We start from the raw sequence: 19217 nt of genomic DNA on the forward strand, positions 1-19217 counted from the left end.
CTGGCCACATTTGTACCTGGCCTCTGCTGTTGCAAAAAACCTCCCTCTGAGTCACTTCGAAGAGACTGGCCTGAAAGTGCTAAAAATGACCCCTCTTCCTCCTCTTCCTCCTGGGCCACCTCCTCTTCCATCATCGCCCTAAGTGTTTTCTCAAGGAGACATAGAAGTGGTATTGTAACGCTGATAACGGCGTCATCGCTACTGGCCATGTTGGTGGAGTACTCGAAACAACGCAACAGGGCACACAGGTCTCGCATGGAGGCCCAGTCATTGGTGGTGAAGTGTGTCTGATCCGCAGTGCGACTGACCCGTGCGTGCTGCAGCTGAAACTCCACTATGGCCTAATGCTGCTCGCACAGTCTGTCCAGCATATGCAAGGTGGAGTTCCACCTGGTGGGTACGTCGCATATGAGGCGGTGAGCGGGAAGGCCGAAGTTACGCTGTAGCGCAGACAGGCGAGCAGCGGCAGGGTGTGAACGCCGGAAGCGCGAACAGACGGCCCGCACGTTAAGCAGCAGCTCTGACATGTTGGGGTAGTTGCGAATGAACTTCTGCACCACCAAATTCAGCACATGCGCCAGGCAAGGGATGTGCGTCAAACCGGCTAGTCCCAGAGCTGCAACGAGATTTCGCCCATTATCGCACACCACCAGGCCGGGCTTGAGGCTCACCAGCAGCAAACACTCGTCGGTCTGTTGTTCTATACCCCGCCACAACTCCTGTGCGGTGTGGGGCCTGTCCCCCAAACATATGAGTTTCAGAATGGCCTGCTGACGTTTACCCCGGGCTGTGCTGAAGTTGGTGGTGAAGGTGTGTGGCTGACTGGATGAGCAGGTGGAAGAAGAGGAGGAGGAAGCTGAGTAGGAGGAGGAGGAGACAGGAGGCAAAGAATGTTGCCCTGCGATCCTTGGCGGCGGAAGGACGTGCGCCAAACAGCTCTCCGCCTGGGGCCCAGCCGCCACTACATTTACCCAGTGTGCAGTTAGGGAGATATAGCGTCCCTGGCCGTGCTTACTGGTCCACGTATCTGTGGTTAGGTGGACCTTGCCACAGATGGCGTTGCGCAGTGCACACTTGATTTTATCGGACACTTGTTTGTGCAGGGAAGGCACGGCTCTCTTGGAGAAGTAGTGGCGGCTGGGAACAACATACTGTGGGACAGCAAGTGACATAAGCTGTTTGAAGCTGTGTGTGTCCACCAGCCTAAATGACAGCATTTCATAGGCCAGTAGTTTAGAAATGCTGGCATTCAGGGCCAGGGATCGAGGGTGGCTAGGTGGGAATTTACGCTTTCTCTCAAATGTTTGTGAGATGGAGAGCTGAACGCTGCCGTGTGACATGGTTGAGATGCTTGGTGACGCAGGTGGTGGTGTTGGTGGTACATCCCATGTTTGCTGGGCGGCAGGTGCCAACGTTCCTCCAGAGGCAGAGGAAGAGGCCGAGGCGGCGGCAGCAGCAGCAGAAGAGGCCGAGGCGGCGGCAGCAGCAGAAGAGGCCGAGGCGGCAGGAGCAGAAGAGGCAGCAGGGGGAGCCTGAGTGACTTCCTTGTTTTTAAGGTGTTTACTCCACTGCAGTTCATGCTTTGCATGCAGGTGCCTGGTCATGCAGGTTGTGCTAAGGTTCAGAACGTTAATGCCTCTCTTCAGGCTCTGATGGCACAGCGTGCAAACCACTCGGGTCTTGTCATCAGCACATTGTTTGAAGAAGTGCCATGCCAGGGAACTCCTTGAAGCTGCATTTGGGGTGCTCGGTCCCAGATGGCGGCGGTCAGTAGCAGGCGGAGTCTCTTGGCGGCGGGTGTTCAGATTTTGCCCACTGCTCCCTCTTTTGCTACGCTGTTGGCTCGGTCTCACCACTGCCTCTTCCTCCGAACTCTGAAAGTCAGTGGCACGACCTTCATTCCATGTGGGGTCTAGGACCTCATCGTCCCCTGCATCGTCTTCCACCCAGTCTTGATCCCTGACCTCCTGTTCAGATTGCACACTGCAGAAAGACGCAGCAGTTGGCACCTGTGTTTCGTCATCATCAGAGACGTGCTGAGGTGGTATTCGCATGTCCTCATCATCAGGAAACATAAGTGGTTGTGCGTTAGTGCATTCTATCTCTTCCACCCCTGGTGAAGAGCTAGGTGGATGCCCTTGGGAAACCCTGGCTGCAGAGTCTTCAAACAGCATAAGAGACTGCTGCATAACTTGAGGCTCAGACAGTTTCCCTGATATGCATGGGGGTGATGTGACAGACTGATGGGCTTGGTTTTCATGCGCCATCTGTGCGCTTTCTGCAGAAGACTGGGTGGGAGATAATGTGAACGTGCTGGATGCACTGTCGGCCACCCAATTGACTAATGCCTGTACCTGCTCAGGCCTTACCATCCTTAGAACGGCATTGGGCCCCACCAAATATCCCTGTAAATTCTGGCGGCTACTGGGACCTGAGGTAGTTGGTACACTAGGACGTGTGGCTGTGGCAGAACGGCCACGTCCTCTCCCAGCACCAGAGGGTCCACTAACACCACCACGACCATGTCCACGTCCGCGTCCCTTATTAGATGTTTTCCTCATTGTTCCCGTTCACCACAATTTTGAGAATGGCAAATTTGGGAATAGTTTTTCAACCCAGAACAAAAAGTGTGCTTTTACGGTCACTACAAATAACTTGACCAGCTAAAACAGTACAGATTTGGTTGAATAGAAACGTGAGGCCTGTTTTTTTTTTGCGCAGTGTGAAAGGTATAGGTTTAATCACAGAATCAGACTTCTATCTGCATGGTAGCGTGTGTCTTAGGTTTTTCTGAATGACACTATCAACACCTTCAATGTAAGATATCCTTTTTGGGATAGATTTCAAGTAGGCCTCATATACCAGAAACTAGTTATTTTGAGAATGGCAAATTTGGGAATAGTTTTTCAACCCAGAACAAAAAGTGTGCTTTTACGGTCACTACAAATAACTTGACCAGCTAAAACAGTACAGATTTGGTTGAATAGAAATGTGAGGCCTGTTTTTTTTTTGTGCTGTGTGACAGGTATAGGTTTAATCACAGAATCAGACTTCTATCTGCACGGTAGCGTGTGTCTTAGGTTTTTCTGAATGACACTATCAGCACCTTCAATGTAAGATATCTTTTTTGGGATAGATTTCAAGTAGGCCTCATATACCAGAAACTAGTTATTTTGAGAATGGCAAATTTGGGAATAGTTTTTCAACCCAGAACAAAAAGTCTGCTTTTACAGTCACTACAAATAACTTGACCAGCTAAAACAGTACAGATTTTGTTGAATAGAAATGTGAGGCCTGTTTTTTTTTTTTGCGCTGTGTGACAGGTATAGGTTTAATCACAGAATCAGACTTCTATCTGCACGGTAGCGTGTGTCTTAGGTTTTTCTGAATGACACTATCAGCACCTTCAATGTAAGATATCCTTTTTGGGATAGATTTCAAGTAGGCCTCATATACCAGAAACTAGTTATTTTGAGAATGGCAAATTTGGGAATAGTTTTTCAACCCAGAACAAAAAGTGTGCTTTTACGGTCACTACAAATAACTTGACCAGCTAAAACAGTACAGATTTGGTTGAATAGAAATGTGAGGCCTGTTTTTTTTTTGCGCTGTGTGACTGGTATAGGTTTAATCACAGAATCAGACTTCTATCTGCACGGTAGCGTGTGTCTTAGGTTTTTCTGAATGACACTATCAGCACCTTCAATGTAAGATATCCTTTTTGGGATAGATTTCAAGTAGGCCTCATATACCAGAAACTAGTTATTTTGAGAATGGCAAATTTGGGAATAGTTTTTCAACCCAGAACAAAAAGTGTGCTTTTACGGTCACTACAAATAACTTGACCAGCTAAAACAGTACAGATTTGGTTGAATAGAAATGTGAGGCCTGTTTTTTTTTTGCGCTGTGTGACAGGTATAGGTTTAATCACAGAATCAGACTTCTATCTGCACGGTAGCGTGTGTCTTAGGTTTTTCTGAATGACACTATCAGCACCTTCAATGTAAGATATCCTTTTTGGGATAGATTTCAAGAAGGCCTCATATACCAGAAACTAGTTATTTTGAGAATGGCAAATTTGGGAATAGTTTTTCAACCCAGAACAAAAAATGTGCTTTTACGGTCACTACAAATAACTTGACCAGCTAAAACAGTACAGATTTGGTTGAATAGAAATGTGAGGCCTGTTTTTTTTTTGCGCTGTGTGACAGGTATAGGTTTAATCACAGAATCAGACTTCTATCTGCACGGTAGCGTGTGTCTTAGGTTTTTCTGAATGACACTATCAGCACCTTCAATGTAAGATATCCTTTTTGGGATAGATTTCAAGAAGGCCTCATATACCAGAAACTAGTTATTTTGAGAATGGCAAATTTGGGAATAGTTTTTCAACCCAGAACAAAAAATGTGCTTTTACGGTCACTACAAATAACTTGACCAGCTAAAACAGTACAGATTTGGTTGAATAGAAATGTGAGGCCTGTTTTTTTTTTGCGCTGTGTGACAGGTATAGGTTTAATCACAGAATCAGACTTCTATCTGCACGGTAGCGTGTGTCTTAGGTTTTTCTGAATGACACTATCAGCACCTTCAATGTAAGATATCCTTTTTGGGATAGATTTCAAGAAGGCCTCATATACCAGAAACTAGTTATTTTGAGAATGGCAAATTTGGGAATAGTTTTTCAACCCAGAACAAAAAATGTGCTTTTACGGTCACTACAAATAACTTGACCAGCTAAAACAGTACAGATTTGGTTGAATAGAAATGTCAGGTCTATTTTTTAGGCGCTGGGTGACAGGCTCAACTTGCCCCTGATGTAGTATATGACCAAAAAATAACCACACTGTTGATGGTTAAATGCACTTCGGTGACACAGGCTCAGCCTGCAGCTGATGTAGGATATAGCACAAAATAACCACACTATTGATGGTTAAATACACTTGGTGATAGCTTGTGATGGCGCACCACAAGTCACAAAATGGCCGCCGATCACCTCAGAAAAAAAGTGATCTAAAAACGCTCTGGGCAGCCTCAAAAAAGTGAGCAAGTTAATATTAGCACTTCAATGATCCACAGCTGCAGATCGATCACAGAATGAAGTCTTTTGGAGGAGTTAATCTGCCTAATCTCGCCCAAACGTCGCAGCTGCAACCTCTCCCTATGCTTGAATCAGCAGAGTGACGTGCAGCGCAACGTGACCCAAGCTTATATAGAGGCTGGGTCACATGCTGCACTGGCCAATCACAGCCATGCCAATAGTAGTCAAGGCTGTGATGGCCTCTTGGGGCAAGTAGTATGATTCTTGTTGTTTGGCTGCTTTGCAGCCTTTCAAAAAGCGCCAGGAAAGCGCCGAACACCGAACCCGAACCCGGACTTTTACGAAAATGTTCGGGTTCGGGTCCGTGTCATGGACACCCCAAAATTCGGTACGAACCCGAACTATACAGTTCGGGTTCGCTCATCCCTAGTCACAGTAGCTGGCATTTTAAAAAAAACAAAAAATTGCCCACTACTGCCAGTGCCCAGTGCCACCACTAATATCTGGTGTCACAGTAGCTTGCATTTAAAAAAAATATAAATAATTTCACTGTAATATAATTGCAGTTGCCTGCCAGCTTGTGTGTCAGGCCTACAGCGTGTACTGTGCCCACTACTGCCAGTGCCCAGTGCCACCACTAATATCTGGTGTCACAGTAGCTTGCATTTAAAAAAAAAAATAATTTCACTGTAATATAATTGCAGTTGCCTGCAAGCGTATGTGTCAGGCCTATAGCGTGTACTGTGCCCACTACTGCCAGTGCCCAGTGCCACCACTCATATCTGGTGTCACAGAAGCTTGCATTTAAAAATAAAAAACTATTTTTTCAATGTAATATAATTGCAGTTGCCTGCAAGCGTGTGTGTCAGGTCTACAGTGTGTACTGTGCCCACTACTGCCAGTGCCCAGTGCCACCACTAATATCTGTTGTCACAGAAGCTTGCATTTAAAAAAAATAAATAAAATTTTTTCACTGTAATATAATTGCAGTTGCCTGCCAGCATGTGTGTCGGGCCCACAGTGTGTACTGTGCCCACTACTGCCAGTGCCCAGTGAAACCACTCATATCTGGTGTCACAGTAGCTTGCATTTAAAAAAAAAACTAAAAAAATTTCACTGTAATATAATTGCAGTTGCCTGCAAGCGTGTGTGTCAGGCCTAGAGCGTGTACTGTGCCCACTACTGCCAGTGCCCAGTGCCACCACTCATATCTGGTGTCACAGTAGCTTGCATTTAAAAAAAATAAAAATAATTTCACTGTAATATAATTGCAGTTGTCTGCAAGCGTGTGTGTCAGGCCTACAGCGTGTACTGTGCCCACTACTGCCAGTGCCCAGTGCCACCACTCATATCTGGTGTCCTAATGTTCAACCGCCTGCTCCAACAAGAAAAAGCCGTCAACGAGTATTTGTATGACCGGGGTGCTAGGACAGCCTCTGCGGAGCTGGGTATTTTTTTGCCACGTTACTGGACGCTCATGTGCAATGCCTGTAGGCTCATGCGTCCTTTTGAGGAGGTGACAAACCTAGTCAGTTGCACCGAAGGCACCATCAGAGACATCTCTGTTTTCTTCCTGGAGCGTGCCCTGCGAAGAGTGCTGGATCAGGCCGTAGATGAGCGTGAAGAGGAAGAGGAAGAGTTGTGGTCACCATCACCACCAGAAACAGCCTTATCATCATCGTTTGATGGACCTGCAGCAACGCTGGAAGAGGAGTCTGAGGAAGAGGAGTCAGAGGAGGAATGTGGCTTTGAGGAGGAGGAAGACCAACCACAGCAGGCATCCCAGGGTGCTCGTTGTCCCCTATCTGGTACCCGTGGTGTTGTACGTGGCTGGGGGGAAGAACAGACCTTCAATGACATCAGTGAAGATGAGGAACGGGACATGAGTAGCTCGGCATCCAACCTTGTGCAAATGAGGTCTTTCATGCTGTCATGCCTGTTGAGAGTCCCTCGTATAAAAAGGCTGAAGGAGAACGACCTGTACTGGGTGGCCATGCTACTAGACCCCTGGTATAAGCAGAAAGTGCCTGAAATGTTACCGAATTACCGGAAGGCGGAAAGGATGCAGCAGTTCCAAAACAAGTTAAAAAGCATGCTTTACACATCATATAAGGGTGATGTCACAGCACAACGGGAATCTAAGAGGGGAAGAGGTGAAAGTAATCCTCCTCCTACCATGACCACGCCAGCAAGGACAGAACGCTTTACAGACGTGTTGCTGATGGAGGACATGCGGAGCTTTTTAAGTCCTACGCATCGCCACAGCACTTCGGGGTCCACCCTCAGAGAACGACTCGATCGACAGGTAGCAGACTACCTCGCCTTAACTGCAGATATCGACACTCTGAGGAGCGATGAATCCCTTGACTACTGGGTGTGCAGGCTTGACCTGTGGCCTGAGCTATCCCAATTTGCGATAGAACTTCTGGCCTGCCCCGCTTCAAGTGTCCTGTCAGAAAGGACCTTCAGCGCAGCAGGAGGTATTGTCACTGAGAAGAGAAGTCGCCTTGGTCAAAAAAGTCTAGATTACCTCACATTTATTAAGATGAATGAGGCATGGATCCCGAAGGGACTGACAGTGGGGGATGCATTTGACTAAAAAAGGCCTGATGAGATGCCTTGGGCTATAAAATGGTCCACACGATGCTGTATTTAATCTCTGCATGCCGGGTGAATTGCGTGACTTCTCCGCCACCAACTAGGGTTCAAGCCGCAATGTTTTAGTGCACTTTCTGCCTGGAAAACATCAATTTTTCCGGCAGCTGCTACAGTAGCGGCTGCAACAATACCTAATTTTGCAGGCATGTGTACATGCCTAATTTGTCTGGCCTCTGGTGCTGCACTGTGGCTGCAAAAACAAAACAAAAAAAAGGCACATACATGTGTCAATTCCCCTTCATGATAGTTACCTTGTTGTGGTGAAGGGGCTTGCGTATCACAATGAAGCGATCACCTCTATGAGTGTGTTGGCATTGGTAATGTTGGCACACCCCAGATGAGATAAGGTCGTTGCTTCATTGTGAACAGACCAAAAGCGATCGGCTGGATAATTTTGCATAGAAAAAACATTAATTTTCTTTGTGATCATATAAGGTGATCATTAAAGCCTACTAGGCCAACAATGGGCCCACACTGCAGAATCATTGTTTTCTGGGTCACTTAACTGTAACTGAACTACCTCAGCACGACCATAGTCTTTGAAAAACCGCCATCGACTGCAATCTCCCAAACGTGGGCACGAGCACAGTCATCACTACACCAAGATTGACACATAGAGGAATTAAAATTTATGTCATGAGCAGTGTCGGACTGGGGTGCCTAGGGCCCACCAGTGGAATTGATTTTGGGGGCCCACCCTAGAGCTGGAGATATAACTTGTTCATTTTTCAGTCTCGCACACATGAATGTATGCATTTTAGCACACAATACAGTAACAGGATGCTAAACAGAACAGTATTGTGCACTGCACTATATCAAATAGTTTCTCTTTAAAGGGAGTCTGTCATCACAGTTTCACCTTTTTAACCCTTCCCATAGCTTTCGAGCAGCATTACAGTTGATAAAAACGTTACCTTTATAAGCAATCGTGGACTTATAAAACTGTCAAAAATCATCTTAGTAGGATGTGCAAATGAGGGCTCGCAAGTGCCCAGGGGCGGCGTCAACCTCGTAGGTGCCCAGGCAGCTCTGCCTTATCGTCGCTTCCCCCCGCCCATCCCTTCCCTCTGCCCGCCCATCTTCTTACTTCTTCTTTTGCCGAGATCCCGCGCCTGCGCACTGAGTCCGTTACATGCGCATTAATTACTGTGATGCCGTACCAGGAATGGACATCGCAGTGCGCATGCGCCGGCTGATGGACTCAGTGCGCAGGCGCGGGATCTCGGCACCTACGAGGTTGACGCCGCGCCTGGGCACTTGCGAGCCCTCATTTGCATATCCTACTAAGATGATTTATAAGTCAACGATTGCTTATAAAGGTAACGTTTTTATCAACTGTAATGCTGCTCGAAAGCTATGGGAAGGGTTAAAAAGGTGAAACTGTGATGACAGACTCCCTTTAAGCAACTCATTTAGTTGATAACTGTATCTGTTATTTACAGTCAGTAGTTTGGACAGCAGTCACACATGGACATTCCATGTCCTAGATGAACCACCCAGTCCCCCAGCCTAAACAATATCCAAAGTGAAGGAAATGTTTCCTGCATATTCAAAAGGATAAGTTTATTGAAGTGCTGGCAGTAGTGCCCCGGCCTCCTCACAGCTCACCAAGCTCAGCGCCGTACATTGTATAGCGGCTGTGCTTGGTATCGCGCTCGGCCCCTATGGGGCTGAGCTGCTCCTAGGCCACTTGATCAATGAACGTGACGTCACATGGCCCAGAAAAATCACAGAGAAGGGCACAGCGCTCACAGGAGCCCGGGTGCCTTCTCAAACAGCTGATCGGCAGTGGTCCCAGGTAGGGATCGACTGATTATCGGATTTACCGATATTATCGGCCGATATTCAGGATTTTCAAAGTTATCGGTATCAGCATCTAACCTTGCCGATATGCCGATAACGAATCGCGAACATGGATCGCGCTGCTATCAACGCGATCAATGTTCCCTCAGCAGCACAGGGGAGAAGGAAGCAGTCCCTCCCCCCTGTGCCGCTGCTGCCACCAGTGAGAGGCAAGAGGGGAGGAGGAGGGGAGGGGCTGTGGCCATTGCGCCACCAATGATGTTAACTCATTTATTAATTCAAATATAGGAGGCGGGTGAATCATATAGCTGCACCTGAGGGGTTAACTGTCGCGGATCGCAGCTACCTCTCATAGAGGTCAGGTGTCGCTATATTTTAATTAATGGGCAAGTTATCTTCATTGGTGGCAGTGGCAGCTTCTGATCAGAGCCCAAGCAGTGTAATTGCGGGGCTCTGATCGGTTACCATGGCAGCCAGGACGCTACTGACGCCCTGGCTGCCATAGTCAGCTCCCTGCTGACATGTGTACTATGCACAGGGCAGCAGGGAGTGTGTGAAGTCCTATTCACCCTGATAGAGCTCTATTAGGGTGAATAGGACAAGGGATCAAGGTTCTAGCCCCTAAGGGGGAAATAGTTATTAAATTAAAAAAAATATATATATATTAAGTATAAATATTTAATCTTAGATATATATATAATGGCATCTCTTCATTTAACAACAGATTTGTGTAGGAATTTGTGAAAGTGCACAAAATATTGGTATAAATTATCGGCTATCGGCCTGTAAGTTCACAGGTTATCGGCTCTAAAAAAAATCTATATCAGTTGATCCCTAGTCCCGGGTGTCAGACCCCCACCAATCAGATACTGATGACCTATCCACAGTCATATGTGACTGATATCAGCCGCTCCTCTTATAACGCTCCAGCACTGATATAACCTCCAGAGACATTACATCACATGTGACTGATATCAGCCGCTCCTCTTATAACGCTCTAGTACTGATATACCGTATTTTTCGCCCTATAAGACGCATCTAGGTTTTTGTGGAGGAAAATAAGAAAAAAAATATTTTTAACCAAAAGGTGTGCTTTTGGTGGGTTTGGAACTAATGGTGGTCTGTGGATGGCACTGTTACTGGGGATCTGTGAAGGAGACTGTTATGGGGGGGGATCTGTGAAGGACACTTATGGGGGGATCTGGGGATGGCACTGTTATGGGGGATCTGTGGATGACGCACTGTTAGGCCTCATGCACACGACCGTTGTTTTATTCCGTGTCCGTTGTTCAGTTTTTCGTGATTTTCTGCGGACCCATTGACTTTCAATGGGTTTGTTGAAAACTCAGCTAATGCACCGTTTGTCATTCGCGTCCGTGATCCATGGTTCCAGTCCGTCAAAAAAATATAACCTGTCCTATTTTTTCCACGGAAAACGGTTTGCGGACCCATTCAAGTCAATGGGACCGTGAAAAAACGCGAAGGCACACAACATTGTAATCCACGTCCACGTGTCCGCATCCGTTTTTTTCCTATCATTTGCATGGCAAACTTGACTTAGATTTTTTTTTACTTTCCCTTATGTCTGGTGATCCTCCAAAAATAAAGGAAGACACACGGAAACAAAAACGGAAACGGAACAACGGAACCCCATTTTGCGGAACGGAACACAACAACGGTCGTGTGCATGAGGCCTTATGGGGGGATCTGTGGATGACGCACTGTTATGGGGGGATCTGTGGATGGCACTGTTATGGGGGGATCTGTGGATGGCACTGTTATGGGGGATCTGTGGATGGCACTGTTATGGGGGATCTGTGGATGGCACTGTTATGGATGTGCCATCACAGACCCCCCCCACCCCATAACAGTGCCATCCACAGACCCCCCACCCCTTAACAGTGCCATCCACAGATGTCCCCCATTAAACTGTCATCCACAGATCCCCCCCCCACCGCTCCAGTGCTGCAATATACAAATATAAAATGTCTCATTCAATTAAAAGTGATTAAACATGCCCCCTCACTCCTAATATTACCGTATACCCTAACAGCTTCTGTACTACGCAGGCAGGCAGGCCGGGCGGCCAGCGCATCGCCTGCTTGATTCATAAAGTAGGTGGCGCAGGCAAGTGACATCAAGGAGTTATGCTGCCGCCCGCCCGGCCTGCATTCTACAGAAGCTGTTAGGGTGTATGGTAAAATTAAAAGTGGGGGGGGGGCATGTTTAATCACTTTTAATTGAATGAGACATTTTATATTTGAATATTGCAGCACTGGAGCGGCGGGGCCGGAGTACAGTGACTGCACCAGCCCTGCCGCTATTGCCGGCCCCCAGCTCCTCCTCCCAGTCCCTCCCCGCTCGCTCATACATCGCAGCCTGCGATGTAAAAATGTCAGCATTCACCCCATAAGACACAGGGGCATTTTCCCCCCATTTTGGGGGGGGGGGGGAGTGCGTCTTATGGGGCGAAAAATACGGTAACCTCCAGAGACATTACATCATATGTGACTGATATCAGCCGCTCCTCTTATAACGCTCCAACGCTGATATAACCTTCAGGGACTTTACATCCTATGTGACTGATATCAGCCACTCCTCTTATATCGCTCCAGTACTGATATAACCTCCAGAGCAGGGGCGTACATGCAGTGGTCGCAGTTGGTACATGCAGGGGTCGCAGTTGCGACCGGGCCCGGCACTCCAGGGGGCTCAGCTGCCTGTGGACCCCTGGCCCAGCCCTGCAGTAGTGCTGTGCCTGCCTGTATAAGGGCTGTTTCACACGAGCGAGTGAGTGTTTCACACGTGTGTGAGTGTGAACCTCCGCTCTGGACATAGCGACATAAAGCTGTCAGTATGATTCTGTAGAAATAAGGTCAAGCAGAGGCACACAGCATTATAAATCATGATAATGCCGTGCGCTCCTGCAAGTCCAGAGCGGAGGATCACACTCACACACAGAGCGTGATTCCCGCAATGGACTCGCTCGTGTGAAACAGCCTTAACCCGGGCGGCCGACCTTGGGCCTGCCGCCCAGTGTTGCGTTTCTGCGCTGCAGTGCCAGGCCAGCCCTACCCCCCTTGAGTGAGTCTCCTCCCCCTGATTCTCCTCCCCGTGCGGGTGCGGCGTGCCTAGTCATTTCCTGTTGGGCGGCTGCACCGGACATGATGTTTCCCTAGGCTGCGCAGGCGCACAACGCCGAGACGCAGCAGGGAGAAGGCGCCGGAAAAGCTTTCGGGAGAGCGTGAAGAAGCCGGTGCCGGTCCGGAAGTGAAGATAAGAAACTACTACACCCAACATGTTCTGGCAGTAATAGTAAATGGATATTGGTGCAATTCTGAGCTACTAGTCTATATAATATAATATTATATTGTATTATATTGTATTATATAGACTAGTAGCTCAGAATTGCACCAATATCCATTTACTATTACTGACAGAACATGTTGGGTGTAGTAGTTTCAGCCCAACTGGGCAGTCAGAGGTTGCAGGCTACAGAAATATAACAGAGTTAGGCTACTTTCACACCTGCGTTTCTGGGTCCGCTTGTGAGATCTGTTTCAGGGCTCTCACACGAGGCCCAAAACAGATCAGTTCAGCCCCAATGTATTCTGAATGGATAAGGATCCGCTCAGAATGCATCAGTTCGCCTCCGTTCAGCCTCCATTCCGCTCCGAAGGCGGACCAAAATGCTGCTTGCAGCCAAACGGATCTGTTCTGAACGGATACAAGCATTTGCATTATAGGTGCGGATCCGTCTGAGCAGATTCGTTTTGGTGTCCGCCCGGCGATGCGGAGCCAAATGGATTCGTCCTGTCTTACAGTGTAAGTCAATGAGGACGGATCCGTTTTCGCTGACAATATGGTGCAATTGAAAACGGATCCGCCTCCCATTGACTTTTAGTGTAAGTCAAAACGGATCCGTTTGCATTATCTTTTTTTTTTTTGTTCGTGGTAATGCAGACGGATCCGTTCTGAATGGATACAAGCGTTTGCATTATAGGTGCGGATCCGTCTGTGCAGATACCAGACGGATCCGCACCGAACGCAGGTGTGAAAGTAGCCTAACTCTGCTGCTGGTGGAGGGAGGTTGGGGGGGGCGGTGACGGGGAGGGGGGCCCCCATGGTTCAGTTTTGCACCGGGGCCCCATGGATTGTGTGCACGCCACTGCTCCAGAGACATTACATATTATGTGGGGGGGAGGGGCTGGGAAAGTGTGAAATGCCACTGATGAGAGGGAAGAGGGGGACACTGGGAGACATAACTTCTTGCCCTGTATAAAGTATAGGTGAGATAGTTGGTGGGCAAAGGTCTGTGAGGGGCTGGAACAGGGACACAAGATGTGCAGGGGCAGCAGCTTCAGGACTCTCCTAACTTCCCACTTCCCTCCCACAGTAACTTACCCCAGTTCTGCTGTGTGGAGTAGTGGGACCAGTGAGAGAAGAGAACTTTATACTGGAGGCACAGTGACTCAGAGTGCGCAGCGTCTCCATGATCTCCTGCTGCTGCCTCGGCTGTCGGCTCCTCTGGCTCTGCCCCCTCCTCACACAGGATGGAATCTCACACTGCAGAGAGGAGGGGGGGAGCTGTCTGCTCATGTTGGGTCGGTGAAGTTTACTTTGGAGAAAGGAACAAGCGCTGCAAAGTATTGTGCTGTCCCTTTCGCCAAAGTAAAATGATATGTGCGCCAGTGCTGCAGTCCAGCACCTGATAACAGCCAGGTGCCTGAAAGAATAATAACTGCCCCTGCTGGTGGCTCTGGCTGTAGTATAAGCAGACAGGCAAGGGGCCCACCGGGCATTTCACCGGCTTCCCGGTGAGCCAGTCAGAGCCTGGTCATGAGTATGTCAACTATTGACAACTCTTTGCGGTTGTCTAAACTCTATTCCATACACATCCCCTGATAGGGGACGTAACAGGGATTAAACTGATAGGAATAGTACTACTTAATATACCACTCATATCGGGTAGCACAGTACATTGCACGGCGCACGCGCAGTGCCCCAATTTGGAAGTAAGAGGACCAACCAAGCATCTTTTTCCATCTCCCGGTTCCTAAAATCTATTCCATACACGTCCCCTGATAGGGGACGTAACAGGGATTAAACTGATAGGAATAGTACTACTTAAAGAGGACCTTTCACTAGAATAAAACATCTAAACTAACTATACAGACATGGAGAGCGGCGCCCAGGGATCCCCCTGCACTTCATGTTATACCTGGGCGCCGCTCCGTTCTCCCGTTATAGCCTCCGGTATCTTCATAGTTAGGCTCCACCCAGGGGAACCTGCCGGCATCTCATTCTCCCATGCTGTAGCGCTGGCCAATCGCAGCGCTCAGCTCATAGCCTGAGAGAAAAAAAAGCCTCTCAGGCTATGAGCTGAGCGCTGCGATTGGCCAGGGCTACAGCATGGGAGAATGAGACGCCGCCATGAAGATACCGGAGGCTATAATGGGAGAACGGAGCGGCGCCCGGGGATAACAGTAAGTGCAGGGGGATCCCTGGGCGCCGCTCTCCATGTCTGTATAGTTAGTTTAGATGTTTTATTCTAGTGAAAGGTCCTCTTTAACATACCACTCATATCTGGTAGCACAGTAAATTGCACGGCGCACGCGCAGTGCCCCAAATTGGAAGTAAGAGGACCGACCAAGCATCTTTTTCCATCTCCCAGTTCCTAAAATCTATTCCATACACCGGCCCCTGATAGGGGACGTAACAGGGATTAAACTAATAGGAATAGTACAACTTAACATACCACTCATATCTGGTAGCACAGTAAATTGCACGGCGCACGCGCAGTGCCCCAAATTGGAAGTAAGAGGACCGACCAAGCATCTTTTTCCATCTCCCGTTTCCTAAAATCTATTCCATGCACCACACCGGCCCCTGACAGGGGAAAAGACAGAGATTAAACTGGTAAGAACAGATTTTTTTTATAAAAAAATAAAAAAAGACAGCCTCTGCAGAGCTGGGTACTTTTTGGCCGCGTTACCGAACGCTCATGCACAATGGCTGTAGGCTCATACGTCCTTTTGCGGAGGTGACAAACCTGGTCAGTCAAACCCAAGGCAACATTATCGACCTCATCCCATATGCGTTTTTTCTGGAGCGTGCCTTGCGAAGAGTGCTGGATCAGGCCGTAGATGAGCATGAAGAGGAAGAGTTGTGGTCACCATCACCACCAGAAGCAGCCTTGTCGTCGTCGATTGCTGGACCTGCGGCAACGCAGAGTGAGGAGTCTGAAGAAAAGGAGTCAGAGGAGGAAGGTGGCTTTGAGGAGGTGGAAGACCAACCAGCAGGCGTCCCAGGGGGCTTGTTGTCACCTTTCAGGGACCCTTGGTGTTGTACGTGGCTGGGTGGAGGAAGAGACCTTTAATGACATCAGTGAGGACAAGGAACGGGACATGGCTAGCTTGGTATCCAACCTTGTGCAAATGGGGAGTTTGCGGTTGTGCAAATGGACTGTTTGCGGTTGTTTGCGGTGCGTTAAACGGGGAGTTTTGTCTGTCATAGTTTGGTCTGTCACTGTGAAGCGGGCGTAACCCTTACACTACCTGATCGATACAACATCATACCTGATGTTTTAAAGCACGTTATTCCAAACAATTTAGGAATGTTAGGTGATTTTTGGCCTTTCTGGATTAAAACCCAACTCTGCGTCAACTACGTAATTTTCCATGGGAGTTTTGCCATAGATCCCCCTCCGGCATGCCACAGTGCAGACGTTTGTCCCTGAAACAACTTTTCCATCACTATTGTGGCCAGAAATAGTCCCTGTGGGTTTTTAAATTCGCCTGCCTATTGAAGTCTATGGCGGTTCGCCCATTCGCGAACATTTGCGGAAATTCGCGTTCGCCACTCGCAAATGGAAAATTTTATGTTTGCGACATCTCTACACTACACCTGAGTTATTGAACACATATTTCAAAGACATTTTACCACAAACATTGCATTGTCATGTCTGTGTTAATGAACACATTACTGTATCACAGTGTAGTTTAAATACATTTCACTGCAATAATTGAAATGTTCTATTCATGTTATTAAACTTGCATTATTACCAAAGTAAACAGTCAAGTGTGCAATGTTTAGAATAGCAGGACATTTATTTACACTTCTATCTATGAATTATAGAAAACACTTGGACTTTTGCTAGTACTTTTTAGTTTTGCTGAATCACTCTTTTCTAGTCCAGCTCTTTTTTGACTTATAAAATGTTCATTTTAATCAGTTGAAAATTAAAATAAATCATTATATAGCCATTCTGACGTGGATATTAAAAGCTAGTACACCAGCCTCATCTGATCTAAAATATCTATTTAATAATATATGCTGCCTGTTTTGTGAAATATGGTGACAGAGCCTCTTTAACCACTTACCGTCACGCTAACGCCGAAAGGCGTCATTTCTGCGGCGCTCCCAGGTCACACTAACGCCAATAGGCGTCATCTCGCGTGAGCCGGGATTTCCTGTGAACGCGCGCACACAGGCGCGCGCGCTCACAGGAACGGAAGGTAAGAGAGTTGATCTCCAGCCTGCCAGCGGCGATCGTTCGCTGGCAGGCTGGAGATGTGTTTTTTTTAACCCCTAACAGGTATATTAGACGCTGTTTTGATAACAGCGTCTAATATACCTGCTACCTGGTCCTCTGGTGGTCCCCTTTGTTTGGATCGACCACCAGAGGACACAGGTAGCTCAGTAAAGTAGCACCAAGCACCACTACACTACACTACACCCCCCCCCCCGTCACTTATTAACCCCTTATTAGCCCCTGATCACCCCATATAGACTCCCTGATCACCCCCCTGTCATTGATTACCCCCCTGTCATTGATCAACCCCCTGTAAAGCTCCATTCAGACGTCCGCATGATTTTTACGGATCCACTGATAGATGGATCCGATCCGCAAAACGCATCCGGACGTCTGAATGAAGCCTTACAGGGGCGTGATCAATGACTGTGGTGATCACCCCATATAGACTCCCTGATCACCCCCCTGTCATTGATTACACCCCTGTCATTGATTACCCCCCTGTAAAGCTCCATTCAGACGTCCGCATGATTTTTACGGATGCACTGATAGATGGATCCGATCCGCAAAACGCATCCGGACGTCTGAATGAAGCCTTACAGGGGCATGATCAATGACTGTGGTGATCACCCCATATAGACTCCCTGATCACCCCCCTGTAAAGCTCCATTCAGATGTCCGCATGATTTTTACGGATGCACTGATAGATGGATCCGATCCACAAAACGCATCCGGACGTCTGAATGAAGCCTTACAGGGGCATGATCAATGACTGTGGTGATCACCCCATATAGACTCCCTGATCACCCCCTTGTCATTGATTACCCCCCTGTAAAGCTCCATTCAGATGTCCGCATGATTTTTACGGATGCACTGATAGATGGATCGGATCCGCAAAACGCATCTGGACGTCTGAATGAAGCCTTACAGGGGCATGATCAATGACTGTGGTGATCACCCCCCTGTCATTGATTACCCCCCTGTAAAGCTCCATTCAGATGTCCGCATGATTTTTACGGATGCACTGATAGATGGATCGGATCCGCAAAACGCATCCGGACGTCTGAATGAAGCCTTACAGGGGCGTGATCAATGACTGTGGTGATCACCCCATATAGACTCCCTGATCACCCCCCTGTCATTGATTACCCCCCTGTAAAGCTCCATTCAGACGTCCGCATGATTTTTACGGATCCACTGATAGATGGATCGGATCCGCAAAACGCATCCGGACGTCTGAATGAAGCCTTACAGGCGCGTGATCAATGACTGTGGTGATCACCCCATATAGACTCCCTGATCACCCCCCTGTCATTGATTACCCCCCTGTAAAGCTCCATTCAGACGTCCGCATGATTTTTACGGATCCGCTGATAGATGGATCGGATCCGCAAAACGCATCCGGACGTCTGAATGAAGCCTTACAGGGGCATGATCAATGACTGTGGTGATCACCCCATATAGACTCCCTGATCACCCCCCTGTCATTGATTACCCCCCTGTAAAGCTCCATTCAGATGTCCGCATGATTTTTACGGATGCACTGATAGATGGATCGGATCCGCAAAACGCATCCGGACGTCTGAATGAAGCCTTACAGGGGCGTGATCAATGACTGTGGTGATCACCCCATATAGACTCCCTGATCCCCCCCCTGTCATTGATTACCCCCCTGTCATTGATTACCCCCCTGTAAAGCTCCATTCAGACGTCCGCATGATTTTTACGGATCCACTGATAGATGGATCGGATCCGCAAAACGCATACGGACGTCTGAATGAAGCCTTACAGGGGCATGATCAATGACTGTGGTGATCACCCCATATAGACTCCCTGATCACCCCCCTGTCATTGATCACCCCCCCTGTCATTGATCACCCCCCCTGTCATTGATCACCCCCCTGTCATTGATCACCCCTCTGTAAGGCTCCATTCAGACATTTTTTTGGCCCAAGTTAGCGGAATTATTTTTTTTTTTTTCTTACAAAGTCTCATATTCCACTAACTTGTGTCAAAAAATAAAATCTCACATGAACTCACCACACCCCTCACGGAAACCAAATGCGTAAAATTTTTTAGACATTTATATTCCAGACTTCTTCTCACGCTTTAGGGCCCCTAGAATGCCAGGGCAGTATAAATACCCCACATGTGACCCCATTTCGGAAAGAAGACACCCCC

The sequence above is a fragment of the Bufo bufo genome, chromosome 2, assembly GCF_905171765.1.
Source record: "Bufo bufo chromosome 2, aBufBuf1.1, whole genome shotgun sequence".
Classification (NCBI taxonomy): domain Eukaryota; kingdom Metazoa; phylum Chordata; class Amphibia; order Anura; family Bufonidae; genus Bufo; species Bufo bufo.